The sequence below is a fragment of the Pinus tabuliformis genome, chromosome 9 (genome assembly GCF_031772625.1).
Source record: "Pinus tabuliformis cultivar Carrire ecotype Pingquan chromosome 9, CPIR1, whole genome shotgun sequence".
NCBI lineage: Eukaryota > Viridiplantae > Streptophyta > Pinopsida > Pinales > Pinaceae > Pinus > Pinus tabuliformis.
In genome coordinates this window covers 345,286,281-345,295,384 of record NC_142307.1, presented here as the reverse complement: position 1 = coordinate 345,295,384, position 9,104 = coordinate 345,286,281, and the positions used below count along the sequence as shown (strand labels likewise).

The 9,104-nt window shown below is 38.0% G+C and overlaps 1 pseudogene; it reads right to left on the bottom strand.

The window, feature by feature from the left end:
* Positions 1 to 5,636: 5,636 nt before the first annotated feature.
* Positions 5,637 to 7,777, bottom strand: LOC149148629 (putative protein phosphatase 2C 47; annotated as a pseudogene).
* Positions 7,778 to 9,104: the final 1,327 nt, after the last annotated feature.

Here is a 9,104-nt window from a genome sequence, read left to right as displayed (position 1 = left end):
CCAGAGACTTCACTCTCTCTCTCATACCACTGACTAAGACCCATGCCACTGTTGTGGTGAAAGGCCTCTCTGTAGAACTCACCCCTGAAATCATAGGTAGAATCACCACACTTTGTTTAGGGTTGTCTTGGAGGAAGGAAGATAAGGGTAACAACTAAATTGCAAAGAAGAAATTCTTTTTGGGAACGAGAGGAGGTAATGGAAGACAAAAATGGGGTTAGAAGAGGAAGCCTTCCATATCCTTGGAATAAAATTAACTACCACCTCATTAAGTATATATCATGTGAAGGTAGGTACAATGTGGTATATGGGTACCATTTTAGGCTTCTCCAAGAGCTGAGGTTTGGAGCAGACGCACCTCCTCAAAAGAGACTAAGCATACCCTACTTTCTTCTTCAGTCAATGACAGATATGAGCATTAAGGTGTCGGGAGGAAGACATCAATAACTAGCCCATCATGGGTTAATTAGACTTATCATAGAATATTCCCTCCAAAACCTAAGACTCCCTATCACATGGGAAACTTTGAGAGACATGCGGATAGAGGAAGGCATAAAAGCCCTTGAATATGACAAAAGCCCCACTTCCAATGAAAGGGATGAAGAAGAAACAAAGAGGGATGAATAAGAAACAAAGAAGGATGAAGAGGAAACAAAAGAGGAAGAAGAGGAAGAAAAGGGGAAGGAAATTGGTGAACAGACAAAACAAGATGCAAAGGAAGAAACTGGGGAACAGAGTGAGGAAGTACAGGGAGAAGAAGAGGAGAAAGACAAGAATGAGAAGGAGAACGGAAAAGGGGAGACTAAAGACGAGAAATAATAGAGGTCTATAATGCAAGGGAAAGAAGGGGAGGACTCAACTAGGGTATCTCTAGAATCCACTGAGAAAGAGACAACACCTATCCTCACTGCCCTAAGTACCCCTATCAAGAAGAAAGGGAAGAGATAGAGACAAACTCCATTATACTTTCTGACAATAAAAAGTACAAGGATCAAGTAAGAAAAACCTCAATCACTCACCAAAGTTCCTGTTATCATTGAAGACTCACCAAAACAACAGGAAAAGATATCTCCTCTTGTGAAAAATCAAGGGGAAGAATCATTAGGACAACCCTCTCCCAAGTCTCCTATCACCTATGTTAGGAGGCTTGTCACTAGATCTGCTTCAACATGCACCTAGGTACCTTTCTTACCAAGATAAAGAGATCACACACTTTGAGGACATGTTCAGGCTGTTAGGGGATGATAGTATGAAAGCTTGCCGAAGGATATGGAACACTTTTCCCTACAACTTGAAAATCAGAGAGTACCATTCTCCTCAGAGAATGAGAGAGGCACTGAACAGAACACACATGTACAAGCAAGCTCTCCAAAGACTCAAAGTCAATGGGATTGGATTGAGATTCATTCCACCATTGCTCTTAGGAATGTTGGAAGGAAGGACAAAAGAGGAAGAAAGAAAGCAGTGGGAGGAGATAGAGAGGAAGGTAGGATTCTAAGCACAGGAAGAGGAAACTACAACAGAAGCATGGGATGTTAGGAAGGCCACTAGAGCAATCAAATACATCGATATAGATTGAGTTGCTCAGAGGATGAGCAACACTTTCAGTGGTGGGGTGATGATGAGCCTAATAATTAGGTAACTATATGGACCTTAACACACCTCCTAGCTTATTCAAATAAACTCTTCTCATAATTTATTACATATTTTGATTATATTTTGCTTAATGTAATGAGTCAAAGTGAGATATTATGCCTAGTGGACTAATGTGCATTGATTGCAGGTTTTAGAGAGAAAATCATTGAAATTTTGGCTAATTAAGGGCTAAAACTTGAATGAGACAAGGAGGAGAGATTGTAGGAGATAGATCCTCTTAATTTTCTCCTAACTCATTTGAATATTCCTCCATCAAATCACAAGCAGCCAAGTCATGAAGATTAAAAGGCAGCCAAGCCCATGAAAGTTAAAGAGCCAGTTCATCTTGAGTTTGGGAGCTGATCCTCACTAGATTTAAGGAAGTCGTTGGAGACTTCAGTTGTATAAATAAGGGGGCCTAGAGCCTCATTATGATTCAAATTTTTTATGTAAAAACACTAGGCATTTTTGAGTTCAAGGCTTGTGGAAGACATTGTTACGTAATTTTTTGATTTTATAATGAGAATTCGCATTTCCTTGATCCAACACTGAGTTGAATCAGAGAGATGAAGCTCTTGGGTTAGGGCCTAGCCCTAGTAGCAAAGGCTCCTCTTCTTGTATTTGTATGCTTAGTTGATTCCATATATTAATGTTGAATTGTCTTTAGCATTATTTCATTACAAGTAGTTGTGGATTTGATTAGTTTTCTTCCATTTGTTCATTGCTTCAGCATTAGATTAGGAATATAAAGGAATATCAAAAAGTTGTTAGTAGGTGGATTTAGCCTCACTCCTCCCTTCAAGGACCATGGTTTGAGCAAAGAACTCCTATGTAGCCCCAGAAATACAGAATTCTAATTTCTCATGGAATTTAGGGTTTTCTGTTACTTAGGTCACCATTTTACTAGTTTTCAAGAATAGGATTGAATTGTCATTTTTGCTATCTTCAATCTTACATTAGATTTCATCAAGGTTTCATATTACCCTGCAAGTTTTCCCATGCATGAAATAGGAAACTAGCTCATGAAATTATGTTTTCCTTAGTTAATTGAAATCCTTCTTGTTTACATGATTTATGGATAAATGTCAATGATTGATGTAGTGTAGGAGTTTAAGCAATACATAGAGATTTCATGATCAACAACCCCATCCTAACCTCATCCATCCATGGTTATCACTTTCCTTCACTAAATACCTCACTAAATTCATCATTCCACAAGAATACTTCTTTAAGCTTGTTGATAAAATCCAACCATCTCACAACTCTATTTTGAGTTATGAAGGAGTCCTAGGCACTTCCATGCTTCATTTCACCCTCCATTCACCTTCCCTAAACCTTACATCAGCTTCCAAATCCCTCCTCTTGCTCTCAACTGTATCCTATAGGAATATAGGGGATCCTGTAGGAGCATTAGGACATCCTGTAGGACAAATTAGGGCATCCAATAGTTGACCTGTAGTGGCCTGTTTTGAGGCCGAATTGTGGAAAACACCCCTAGGAAGCTAGAAAAGGAGCCCTACTTGCCTCCCAAGCTATCTGACCATCCACCATCATACCTAATCCACCTCCCACATCACCGAAATAAGTTGTCTTTCATACTTTCAAACAAAAAAGACAAAAAGGAAAAAAGAGTTATTTTTTTCATTTACATGCACAATAGTAGATGTTTGATGTTTCAAATTACATTCCTAGGACAGTAGGATTGTACATATGATAATTTAGCATTCTCTTTAAGCAAAGCCTCTTATCAGCTAGATTAAATGAATGGTCTGTTTAAGCATTTTATTCCAGTCTTTTTCCTTACTATAGTAGACAAGATTTATTTTAGTGTAGATTTCCCCTTTTCCTCATTGGTAATCAAGGTTCTTATGAATCAATAGAAGTCTAGTTTGAAAAACCTTAGTGGTCTATCGCCAGCTTAGTAGTGAGAGCTCCTAGTGAGAGCTCGACAACATCAGTAGTAGGAAGGATGTGCCAAGTGCCTCGAGACATGGAAAAACATGTAGACGGCTACATAAGCAAGAGGAAATAAACACAAATGACAAAAAGGAACACTTACGTGAGTAAAAGCATAACAAGACAAACCTCTAGCATGCATCGATCAACAAAGGTATGGACAGGTATGGCCACTCATTCAACTCTTCCCCGAGTACAATATGATGAAAATGTATAAATGTTGAAAAACATTATTTTTTATAAGATGAAGGTGGCAAGTTAACTTGGCCACCCTTAGCTCGTGATCAAAAGGAGAGCTCCAAGTCAACATGTCACATTGGAATGTCAAATCAATGGGGATTAGTAGTTAAGGTGGTCAATTCAATTAGGTGGATGTGGGTGATGATTATGAGAGGAAAGTGCATGATCACCAATGGTGAGCCAATAGTCCCAATTAGGAAATCTCGTACCAGTACCAGCTAGAAAAGAGCTCCAAGCCTCAACCATTAATATCATGAAATTCTAAAATTTCATACACTTGTTGCTCATTTATAAATCAGAGAGATTTGGACCAGCTAGGAACGCATCAGAGAGTCGAAACCTATTTTGGCCACCCTACAAGAAACAGAGCTACATGAAGCTATAAGAAAGTCAAAAAGCTATAGGAAGAGCTTGAATTCCACAAGAATTCTGCAAGGGGGTGCCTAGGGTCAAATTGGTCAACAATTATCATAATCCCAAGCATCACAGTGAAACGTAAGTGGCCCATCTCTCCTATGTTCATGATTTGATAACTAAAAAGAATAAAAAGGAAAAGGATCTGCAATCTTCTAGTAATTACTGTGGGATGGAGAATTAGATAGAATTTTGGGAATTTAAGGGCATTGTGTGGATATAGAAAAGGGTATAGATTGCAGTCATCCACCGAAAACATTTTAATATCTTAACCACCCTAAAACTCATACTAAAGTTACCCTACAAAACCTCCTTCATTTAGCTATAACCAGAGAAGATAAATGGGAGGGGGATTCAATAAAAGACAACCCATAGAAACATCAAGGATTCACCTTCTTCCCCTGTGGTAGATATATTTAAGAGGCATAACTAGTTGGGCTTCTTTGAGATTCTCACGGGGCCCTTGGATGTGGACCCCCTCGAAGGGTTTAGCCTATATGCCTAGCTATAAATTAACACACATGCACCATGGATCAATGAAAATTGATGATCACACATAGGACAACAATGTTAATTATTCATATTAACAGAAGAAAAATATAAAATAATATCTGCCTGTCTAAAGGAATGAGGAATGAGGGTGTCGTATTTATATATTATGAGAGGGTATCTTTTCAGACAAGGAATAAAAAAAGAACGTTCCTTTATTCCTATGAGGATTAGCTCCTGGTTATTGGTCTTATTTAGATTGGTTTGCAAAATTTACCTATCATTAGAACAATAAAATATTATAAAAAATTAGAAATATAAATTCAACCAATTATAATTAATAGAGTTAATTTTAATTTATATTATTAAATATTAAATAATTTTATAGTAATAAATATATAATTTAAATCTTTTAAAATAATTCAAATCATTGAAGAAAGAGACACATTATTCAAATCCTTTAACGGAGAGTGCTTTTAACTAAAGATAATCAAATATATACATTTAATTTTGTTTTTAATTATATTGGGGAGGGATTGTTTTGTAGTTATTATATAAATTTAAAGATATAAATTCAATCCATTATAATTATTATTTTAACTTAATTGTCTTATAAAATACATTTTTGAGTAAAAAAAAATTATTATAATTAAAAATTAAAGATATAAATGGATATACATAAATTTGGTGCCTAGTTTTTTGTTTAGCAAAATAAGAGGTATCACACATCATTTTAGTGTATGACTTGAAAATAATTTCAAAATTATAATTTGATTTGGGTGTGACTTTAAAATTGGATAATAATAATAAAAGATTTTGTAAATTCTTTTGTTAATCCAAACATAGTTAATTATAAATTAAAAGCATTTGTCGAAGACAGCTATTGTATCCAAAATGAGAAGTCAGGAGTGAGGCGTAGGTAGGGGTGGTCGGGCTGAAAAGCAGACGACGGCGACGGTGATATTGTCACCGGAACCACTGGCGAGAGCCTCGTTGAGCAAGACTCTGGAGCAACCCTCGGGATCGTTGCTTGACATCAGCTCTCTCCTGGCAATGGCTACTGCTCTCTCGCTGCTCAGCACATCCCAAAGACCGTCGCAGGCAATGACGAGGAATTCGTCCTCTTCGCTCAGTTCCACCTGCTGCACATCCGGGTCGGCGACCAGAGGACTACAAGCCTTCACCTCCAAGTCCCCGAGTGCCCTGGAGACAGCCAGCTTCCTGTTGAGATACCCGTCGTGAGTCACAAAACCCCCTTGGGACTTGATTCGCGATCTCTCGGCGCTCGTGGTGGGCTTGTGATCGGTGGACATTTCAACAGCTATGCCGCCCCTTTTCCCCAAAACCGCCCGACAATCACCAGCATTGGCCACCACGAGAGACTTTCCCGACACCATGGCCACAAGTGCCGTCGTCCCGGAACTGATGATGTGGGCCTCCGCCAGGGCATCGTCGGCCTTGAGGAAAGCATTTTTGATGGCCTTCTCAACTCCTACTCCAAATCCTCCCTCCCAAAAATCCACGTCGCCCTCGCGGAGTATCAAATTCAGGAGGTTTTCTTTAATAAATGTGGCTGCATCCCCGCCGCAATGGCCGTCGAACACTCCGTAGAACGCCAACGACTGGAAACCCGGTACCTTGTCCATGAGGATGTGCTCGTCTTCCATCTGTGCTCGCGTGGGCCCAGCTACCCGAGCGCAACACCGGAATATAATCCTTCAATTCTTCAATTTTGTCACCCTCCTGCTGCTGCTGATCTTTTCATCTATTCTAGTACTACCTCCTTCCATTTCTTGTTTCTCTTCTGCGTATGCAAATAATTTGAATACAAATTAGATTTGATTCCTCCTCCTCCGTATTTCTATTCTATTTCGATCAAGTTAGCGTAGTAGACACCCGGTGGCTCTCTGGATTTTTTTATACCTAATTCGTCTGCACACACACCTCCTTGCGTGACCGGTGCACCCTTTCGGATCACGCCTCGCCTCGCCTCACCTTAAACACACAGCACCCTTTCGAATCACGCCTCCCCTTAAACACATAGCACCCTTTCCGATCACGCCTCCCCTTAAACACAGAGTTGTTAAGTGAAGGAAAATAAATAATGTTCCTACAGCTCTGCAACTCGACGTTATGCGTGATTAAGCTTGCCTACTACAGCTCTGCAGCTCGACGGACGTTATGCGTGTATAAACTTTCCTACTACAGCTCTGCAACTCGACGGACGTTATGCGTGTATAAGCTTACCTACTACAGCTCTACAACTCTCCGTTTGAAACTCTTTATAGCTAAGGGGGGACGGTCATTTAATGAATGAATGAAGTGCCCTGCAGATACAATCAGGATATTGAAACAATCAGCGTTGAATTGAAGCAATTTCTAAATGCACATTCAACCAACAGTGCTTGAACAAGAGAGAATACCTGGACACACGTACCCAGGACGTGGGCATAATTTCTTCATCCTTATTACTTGATAATCTGCATTTGCATCTAAAGTAATAAATCTCAGGCAGCACAATTAAGTTGAACAAAATGATACCTCCCTCACCCTAAATGAACCTATTTAATTACCCACTCGTCGTTCACCACCAGAACGCTCGCTGTTGATAGATGTAACGTTGGAAATAGAGTTATCAACCCCATCACAAGGTTGTGGCGAGTTCGATATTTGAGCATTACGATGAAAGGTTGTGGCGAGTTGGTTATTTGAGCATAATGATGAATGGTCTGCTGCAGAGTTTTGTTGAGTACGAGGTCTCTTTCAACTGAAATATTGACTTCTCCACATAAACACGTCCACTTATTGGAATTAAGAAGTTTTGTTATACCTGTATACATATAACAACAAACCAATTTAGCACTGTTACAACCTCCTCCTCTATTGCAACTTTTGATTAGAGCTAGATTTTTTTAATTAGAGGTGGATTTTTTTAACTTAGGTTTGAAATATAAATGATACATTTACAACAAGCTATACAATTTGACAAAATCTCTATGCAGTCTATATTGCTCAACAAATACTCCCACCATCTTGCATCCATCTATTCTACTAACTAGCTTTTAGTAATTAGATGGAATTAAAATAAAATTTTATTATGTCAATTAGTTGAAATAAAAGAAGGAAAGATGAGACTTTTAGCTCTCCTCATATTTACAAAGACAAAAATTTCTTCTTATTTGGCATAAAAGAAGAAGACAAATACATGCACTCTCTATTTTCACTAAAATCTATGGCACTCATGTCTAACCAAAAATATTTTTCCTTTATAGAAAAGAACATTTTTTCTATATCCGAGATGAACATCATATGGTTCCTTATGGAATTCATCCAATACTAACTCAAACAGCGTAGCTTACTCTTTACTTCTCCTCAAAATATATATAGAGATTGAACTTTAAACAAAGTAACTATACTTGTTGTTCAAACAAAAGTGGAGACAATCCATCTTCCATAAAGATATCATTCAAGACTACGAGGTTTATTTGTACATATTTTTGTGCGAAGAAAAGACAGAAAAGTGGCCCATCTATGTGTTAGAATGATTTCCCACTTCTCTATTATGATAAAATAGAAAATTATCTTTTAAAGACACATAACATTCTTAGTTTCATAGTTTTACTTGTCAAATTCTGGAAACTAAACATTGTAGCTTTAAACATGATTAAAACCCATTCCCCGTTAGAAGGCCATTTGAATACAAGATCCACCAATTCCCTTATGCCACCTGCCTCTGCAATAGCACAATCAGTGAGAGAAAAAAAAAAAAACTTCATGTTATTTGCAATGGAGGAAGGAAACTTGTTATTATTTAGATGATAGAAAATTGAAGAAATATTTAGTCAAACATCCAGTTTTATCAATCAATAATGACAACAGTAATTTACATTGTACCTACAGTGCATGCAATGGGAAGGCACCACCATAAACATGCAAAATGAAAGAAGGGTGCTTTATAAAGGGTAAAATAAGGCTTCATATTTTCATTTTTAGTTTTAAGATTAAAAATAAACAAAGAAAATGTGGTTATCACCTTGTGCTCTTCTCCTACAAATGGTTTCGATAGTCACCTTTAATCTTCTCAGTAACCCATATGTTAGGTGACCTTGCTAAGGTTCCCAAAGTGCTAATGGCCACTTCCATAGAAACCGTTTTCACAACATCTGTAGTGACTAATAAATTTTCTATGGATTGCACAAGAACAAATAAAATTCACTTGCAGACAGGCTCATCAAACCTTTTAACATGTAATTGGATAAATGTTCAAGCAAACTGACTTTCTAACCTCACACAACTAACAAGTGTAGCTACTAATGATTATTGTTTTCAGAGAATCATCCCTCGACAAGTAAATTGAGAAATTCATGCAA